This window comes from Telmatherina bonti (assembly GCF_933228915.1).
Source record: "Telmatherina bonti genome assembly, chromosome: 10".
Classification (NCBI taxonomy): domain Eukaryota; kingdom Metazoa; phylum Chordata; class Actinopteri; order Atheriniformes; family Telmatherinidae; genus Telmatherina; species Telmatherina bonti.
This window is the reverse complement of record NC_136628.1, coordinates 20579732-20588220: the sequence shown is the minus strand read 5'-3', so window position 1 is coordinate 20588220 and position 8489 is coordinate 20579732.

Genomic DNA, 8489 nt, shown 5'->3' with positions numbered 1-8489 from the left:
CTGTTTACACCAGTTAAAGCTCCTAATTTCCAACTGAGACTTTTTCCATCTGGAGAAGTAGACAGTCAGTGACTTTGACTGTGTGTTTGATATGTACTGTAAGGCATAGAAGTTTTACATCTAAGTGAAATGCATGTTTGGACAAGCTATGGGGACAAAATCCTGCATGCATGAGGGTCGTTCGATCGTATCACTTTTAGCACGTTTCTCTAAGGCAATATTTTTCATTGTGATTAATGGAGTTGGAAAGTATTCATAAAGCAATGCCAAACACTTTTAAATCCAACCACGCATATTTGGCTGCTACTACTATCATCCATGGAGAAGAGCAACAAACCCAAAGGAATATTGAAGACATAAATTTTGAAATATAACATTAATGAAAAAATAATCTTTAATGTTATTGGCTTATGTAAGACTCAGTTTTTATGGTGTAAATTAACAAATGAATGCATACAACAATTGTCTAGCTTTGTTTGTTTATTTGTTTGCTTGTCTTTGATAGATAGCTTCTGACATGTAGAAGATTAAATGTGAATTGAAAATGTTATCGTAAATACAGACTTTGGTAATATTTGTCTTGCTTTTACTAGCTAAAATATATTTTGCTTTTAGCCAATCTTGTAAAATAAAAATGGATTAAATACCATTATAATATGCATTAATATGCTAATATGTTTGTAAACCTGCAATTCCTTTCAGTGGTTAAAGCCCCTCAACTTTCTCGCTCTTACCACTGTGGCATAAATCAAAGGGTGAACAGTATTTTTGTGTGAGACATGAAAGAAACAACTTACATCGAGAGAAAGGTCAAAGCAATAATTTCACAGTGCAGAGAGTAATTTAGTTTGGGTGAGAGAACAGGGTGGGCTTCCAGCACCCTGGGGCTCTTGGAGATTTGTTCCCCAACAAAATCTTACCCACTTCTGTATGATAGGGGGGAAAACACATAGAAATCCCCCTCCACCTGGAATTTTCCTCATTTGACCTCGAGCATTGAAGTAGCTCAGAAAGAACTGAGCCAAAGATCACTGAACGATAGATTTCGTGGGACGGAGTTGCAGCGTTTCAGAACATTTTAGATGGTACCGAATCAGCTGTATGCATCCTTCATGTGTTTTTGTAGGGAACCATTTTAATAGATCCACAACTTTTTAATATATTTTAACAAAAATATTTGTGTGAAATAACTTAAAGTGGAACTATTATGTGCATTTCAGGCTAATTTATTTTTATTTCTGAGACCAGAAGGGCTGGGATTGATCGAGTTATTGTCACAAATCGCTTTATTTACTTCAGACCGACCCTCTCCGTAGGCTGTCAGATCAGCCTGTGGGCAAAACGAGTGGATTGAGACTCTTCCGCATTAAGGCCCGCCTCCCGCCACTGCAGTACATCAGGAGCGCGCACCGCACCTGCTTTCGCCATCATTGTAACATCTCATAAACAGAAGGATTAGGCTAATATGAACTCAATAAAAAAAACAAAATACAATGTCAACACATAGCATACAGCCCTACATGTTGGAACCTGAATCAGACCCTGAAAACGAAGTGGAAAACAGCAACCCACAGCAACGAATGCAGCAGGATGTCTCTCTTTGGTAAACTAACCAGCCATCGTTCGAAATAACTTTATACGATGTTTTCCACCCGCCTGATGTATTTGTACATGCCCTTGTTAACCAGTAGAAGGTAACCAATTACCGAACCTTATCACCCGGGACATCACAAGGATTTCGACGTGGAAAAAACTCTCTAAAACGGCACGTTTTTCGTCGCCATGGAAACCGAACGGAGAGAGTGCTGGAACTCAAACTCAAACTCAAACATGCGTTTAGGTGATAAAAAACAATGTCGTTCACATGTCTGATGAGGATTCAACACTGTAACACTGTAGAAAGCTCAGAAAACTCCAAATACCATAATAGCACCCCTTTAAGTGAAAGTAACAAAATTCTAAATATGACATCATGAACGTTCTCTAAAGGTCTGTATTCTGTATTGTACTGTAAATCAAATTTACATATTTATATATTGAACATATTGTATATGGAAATTGTGTAAAATGCATGTTTTTTGCTTTTTTACTAATAAAACGCATAGAAAACTCTGTGGTCACTCAGGATGCAGAGACACAAGTATGATTTAATTATATATTCAGTTATCCATGTAGAAGTTCTGTTTTCCTCATTGCATTTTTACCCCACTAAAACAAAAAAGTCAAAAAAGAGTTTGATGTGTTATGATGTGACTTTATTTCATATGATCATCATAAAATTAAATGGCACAAACCTATTTGTCAATTTAATTAATTCCATAGAACTTACTGAATAAAAGTATTGTTGCACTAAATCAGTATAATTTGTTAAATCAGGGTTAAACTCAAGCTGGGTCAATGAGATCATTGCCATGTGTGGGTTTGAATGTTTTAGACTGACCAAAACCTAGCAAGATTCATTTTATGAAATGTGGTAGATAGTTGGAGCATAAACAAAGTATGGGCTCATTACAATTTGGTACAGACAAGGATGACATTCATAAAACTTGTGAAGTACAGCTTGGTGTCTTGATTTTGGTTGTTTTGTCTGAGCATGTCTTGTTCTGGATGTGCTAGATCTCCTCTGTTCATGGTAGACTCACAAGAAGCTGAAATGATGCCACAATCAATGCAAATGTACCAGATGTGAATTCAGCAAGCATTTTAAAAAGTATTAACTTTACAACATGTAGACAGAAATATCAAAGGAGTCTACATAATACTGCCAAATGACACAAACCTGCACTGAAATGAATTTAATAAGCAGCTTTAGATGGCAGCCTAAACTATTGTCAGTTGTTCTAAGTTTATGGAGCCATTTATATGTGTTTTGGCTAGGTTCTTAACATATTTCCATTGGGAATTGTGTTAGAAGAGACTTAAAAAACATCTCACTAATCCATGCAATGATATAGTTAAGCAAAAATGTAGTTCTGTAATATGCTGCTATTTGGTTATAATGCTTTAAAATAACAATGATTATGAGAAGTCATAATGGGAACAAAAGATTAAAGAAAAATACAAACAAAACTTCTAATCCTACAAAACCTGACAATTCTGTCCACATTCAAAGATATTAATGATATGTTTTGTGTGTCTATTTATATATTAGTCTCTATGAGAATCCTGTATATTACAAGATTCTCAATAGAGACTAACACTCAAGATGCTCATTGTCAATGAAATGGTGACAATGCTTTCCATTGTTGTACTTCAGTGACTTGTTCTGCATGTGCATTGAATGTCCAGTTAATTCCCTCAGACAATTGTTGTAGGAAATTTGGCAGATAAGTAATGGAGTAAAATTGTCACTGCCTTGGAAAACAGAGGACATGTGTTCACTCACTGGCCTGCTGTGTGTTTCCCTTGGCCAAGATCTTATGTGGTATTGTCCCACAAGGCCATTCCTGACTGAAATTATTCCTGGCTTTACCTCATCTTCTCTTGCACTGTTGCTTTCAGTTAAATACACACAGACTCACTCTCACACACTTGGCTGGGGTCTGGTTCCACCTTAGTATTGCTGAAGCACTGCACTGGCACAAAGTCGAAGGTTTTCCCCAAGATTCAATGAGGAACAGGCGACATAAAAAATATGCAATCATTTCCAGAGCAGCGTTTCACATTGACAGTTGACTAAGCTCAGACCAATAAGTCATCTAAAACTTGCTGAGTCTGCATATCCAGACATGTGCCCGTGAGAGACAAAGACTTGCACACCTGTTGAGCTCCACTGTCACAGCTTGAAACCTTTAAGATCTGCTATCACTTTTTAGGACCTGAAGGTTCAGTCTTCCACAACTGAAGTAACATCGTTGCCAGTTCTGACAACTACACAGATTTTCCTCCCCTAAGGTGAGCAGCTACTCAGTTTGCTTAGACTTGCAGCTTTGACTGTGTGTCTTTGTCTTGAAATTTGATTCGAACATCACCTCGAGGTAGATTCAGGAAAACTGAAATAAACGGAACGCAACGTCTCACAGCTGCTTTGTGTTTCACTGCTTCTTTGAGCAGTTTCTGTGTCAAACAGTCAAACAGTTTCTAGGTTTTTTTTTGTTTTTTTTTGGGGGGGGGGGGGGGGGTGTAATTCATGTTCAGTTTTTACATGTCACACCAGGGGAACTACTCTCCAAATTACAGACATTAGAGCCTCATGATGCTGAACAACATTAGTTCAAGGTCTGCATGGGTCCCAGTTCTTGTGGGCTCACCACTTACAGGTGGGGACATATGGGTTGGGTGCAGTGTGAGCTGGGCGGTTACTGAAGGCGCAGACTCCAGCAGTCCGATCCTCGGCTAAAAAAGCAAACTTTAGGGCAATTATCTTCAATCCTGGTCCTCAAGGGCCGGAGGCCTACAGGTTTTCCATGCTTTACCACAAGTATATATCAAGATATCAATTATATTTCAAGAAAGTATATGTGGGTTTCTTACACTGCAATGTTTAACAGAGCACTTTTAATTGATTTTTTGATCATTCTACAGCAGGAAGATATCAAAGTTGTTTATGGTGCTCAGTTATATGTTTTCAGCCATCTCTGTTCTTTTTCTACTTTTTGTGTGACATTGTTGCAAAATATTTATAGTCTTTTTAAGAGATCAAGTATTTTTAACTCTATGAAGTGCTTCCTTAATCACAGTTTAGGAAGTCCATAAAAAAAGCCATCAGGGTGATAAATGATGTGGTAAGACTGTCGAGTATCCTTTTGATTGCAAAAAAAGAAAAAAAAAAAAGTCAAAGTGAAAACACATTAAAAAAAACAGGCCCCTTGACTCACTGAAGACCTCATTAAACAGTAAATCAATCAAGACTGCTGTTTGTTAGGCCTCTACAGAGGAAACACATCTAAGACTCATAACCACGGCATGCTAACTAAGTAAATAAATAAAAAAAAACAGTATTTGTTAGTTTGGACACCATCTATTTCTCACTCTGTTCTTCCCTTGAGTCATGTTCTGTCCTCCCCACATATGCCTTGGTTCCTCCTGCCCTTTTTGGATGACATCCAATGATGACGTCTAGTCTCACTTATCCAGCAGCTCTTGTGCTGCTTCTCCAGCAGTGAATCACCACATCCTGGCACAGAAATACTGGACTCCAAGGCTGCCATCAACCGCAGAGCACAGAAAGTCATAAAAGGTCACATTATTTCAATGTAGACAAACAGCCTGCTACCATACAAGTTATGAGAGGTGCTATGATCTTAAATTCAAGGAGAATCACAGTGTTGTTAAAGCAGTGCAGCTTACCGCAGTTTCTATCATCAACATCATCTTCATTATCATCATCATCAATGACATCCTCTCCGTCCATGGGAGCTCATGAAGTTTCTGTTGTGACAAACATGCCAACCCGTTTTGGATATTTGGCAGGGTCTACAGATGGACGCATCGATACTGTGAAGTAGATACTTTCATATCAGCCAGTCAAAATATCAGATTTTGTACTTTTTTTTAATAGTGAAATACTACTATAGAAAACATGTTGTTTGTTTTCACTTCTCAGAGTCTTGGCAATAAACTTGCTTGAAGCCCAGCATCGGTGTATTTCTTCCATGTCACATAAGTGGTTTCCTATTGGATGTTGTGGTGTCATGATGATGCTGGTACTGTCAGGGATAAGGTTTGTTTTGATATTTGACTGGGTTCATGCAGGTTGCTCATTAGGTTTGTGTCATGTTACTATTTCCTTTTTTATTTTCCCTTTATTAAATGTGAATAATCTTATATTCCTATGTAGTTTGATTATTTTATCATTTTTATCAGCTTTGTTTTTTCCTTGTTGATTTACTGCTCAGTATAATTTATTATTGTTTTAAAAGCATTTCTGTCAAGTGTTGATTCTTGAGTTTTATTTAGATTTTCCATGCTGAGCTTGCAATAAAGATATTATTGCACACTGTCCAATCATTATTTTCCCTTATGGGGCAAAAAGTATCAATATCAGTATCAATGAAAAAGTACTAACTAATGGCATTGCATCAACAGAAAGAAAATTGGTATCACTAAACTCAAGCAGGATTTTTTTTTCTTTGTCACACACTTTCTCTGTGACTCTTTTTTTTCTCCTCAGTTCTGTGAGTCAGAAAGATGCATCCCCTATTTATTTAGAACACGTGAGAATCTGGATCTTAGAAATGTCAAAGAACGTCCAGAACTCAGCTGTCAGGTTGGAAATACTGCCAAAGTTGCAAATACAGTTTCCCTGGCTTCTCCAGAAAAACAGCAAAAACAAAAAAAAGGGAAAAAGCTGTGTCAAAATGTCATGAAAGCATAATGAACACACAGCGTCTTTCATTAAAACAATTACAGTAAAATAGCTGTAATTTCAAAACTACCAAAATTGGTAGTCTTTTTGTTGCCTATTTGAAGAGTATAACTTGAGTAAATAATCAAAGAAATTTTCTTCACCTCTACTGCTCTGCCTTCAGTCTATACTGGATGAGATCAGTCAAGACCTCACAGGGTGAGGACCTGCTGTGTACTTAAGAAAAACACTGAAAAAAAGGGTTCATTTCTGAAAGTCTTCACGTGTCACAATAGCAGGAGTTCTATGAACTGCGAGATAAGTTAAACAATAGAAGATGGTCTCTGAGAAACATATATCTTTCTCTCCTATGATACACAATTTGGCACATGACTATAATTTTGCAACACACAGCTTTTTCAGAGCTCTGAGCAATCAATGTTTCAGTTTCAGCATACAAAATGAAACATATTTCCAGATCTGGATAAATGGTTTACAGAAGAAGTGAACATTGAATTTAAAATCCACTTCAGGTCTGTCGTAAAACTGCCAATTGTTTGTTTCTGCAAAAATACAGTTAACAGAATATATTTCAAAAGATAAAGGAAGATATTTTTCTCAGTGTTGCTACCAGCCAACTCTCTGTGGTCCTGAGATTTTTTCCTCAGCAGTGTAATCTCATAACACAACCAAATAGCTCATTGTTTGGAACAAAAGCTGAGTCACAAGCTCAGAGTCTGCAGGGTCCAGATGGACAAACATAATCCCCAAAGAACTACAACTGAACCCTTTAAAGTAGCGACTTATAAATATCAGTGGTAAAAGATTATACGTTTTTACCACATTCATAAAACAGAGAATGTGCTCTCTGTAAAATTCTGTTAAACAGTTGACCTTTTGGTAGGAGGGTCACGATGAGATATGAGAATTTCACAGCAGACAGGTAATGCATGAGAGCTTCTTGGACTGGTGGTAACAGGTTGTAACAGGAACCGGATCTAAAGAGCAATGTATCACATGAGCAATTGTTGGCGATGTGTGCTAACTAAATGAAAATGTTCATTCCTTTGTTTTGCATCATATACCTTGAAATATAACATCCACCAGGGAATTATATTATCTGAGATTCTGCGTTTGAAAATTATCCCTGCACTTGAACCAAGGCTGATGTTGCAAACTCCCACAGAGCTGTAACACTCATCTCATCACTTGAGGAAATAAATAGGCTTGTCTCCCACAGTTTGCACATCCTACGCCCACCAAGGTGAGAGAGGGAAAGACAGTCAGAGAAGATGCATGTGTTGCACCTGCAGCATTCAATAGTTTAATTTAACTCACATACCTGCCAAGTTTACACTGGCAGGTATCTGGATTTTTTTTAAAAATGGCAGCTGAGTTTGATAGTCATATCAGCATTCACTTGTTTACCAAGGGTTGGTTGAAATGACTGGATGCTATTTTTTTCAATCCTCTCCATTTCAGACAAGACTGAATTGTTTTTTTGTTATTTTGTTTTAGCATTTTAATAATTGGTTGCAATCAGGGTGGATGAGATTTTAAGCAATACAGAAAGAATCTCCTGGAATATATTTTCTCTACTACCTTTTATCTGGCAGCTTTGAGCATGAACTAATGCTAAAATCAAAAGGATATTTCAAATTTTGTTTGTAGATGTGCATGAGAAGCTACGATGGGTGTACCTTGCCTCTTACCAGCTAATTGCTGGGACACGCTCCAGCTTTTCCACAACCATGCATTGGACTAAGCAATATCAATGAAAGAATGAATGTTCAAAAGAGTTTATGACACCAGCTGGGGAGACTGAAAAGGGGGTTGTTACCTACAAAATCATTGCAGTGTCTCATAATAAAACATACAGACTTACAATTACTACTGATGCGGTCATCACATTGACTACACATGTTTCACCTTGACAATAAAAGTATTATGTGAATATCACAGACAGAAAGCATAAAATGTATCATTTAAACCGCAGAAAATTTCCTGTTACAATGTGTCACAAACTATAGATTTTTAAAAAAGAAAGAAATACCCACACAAAGTATTTCATTTATCCAAAAATACTACACAAGTTTCTTTACCCTCAGATTTTTTACTTTTAATATTCTTATGAAAATCAAACATTGTTTGTGTTGCATTAAAAATTCAGATTACATAAATGTCCCAGACATCAGCACTGGTC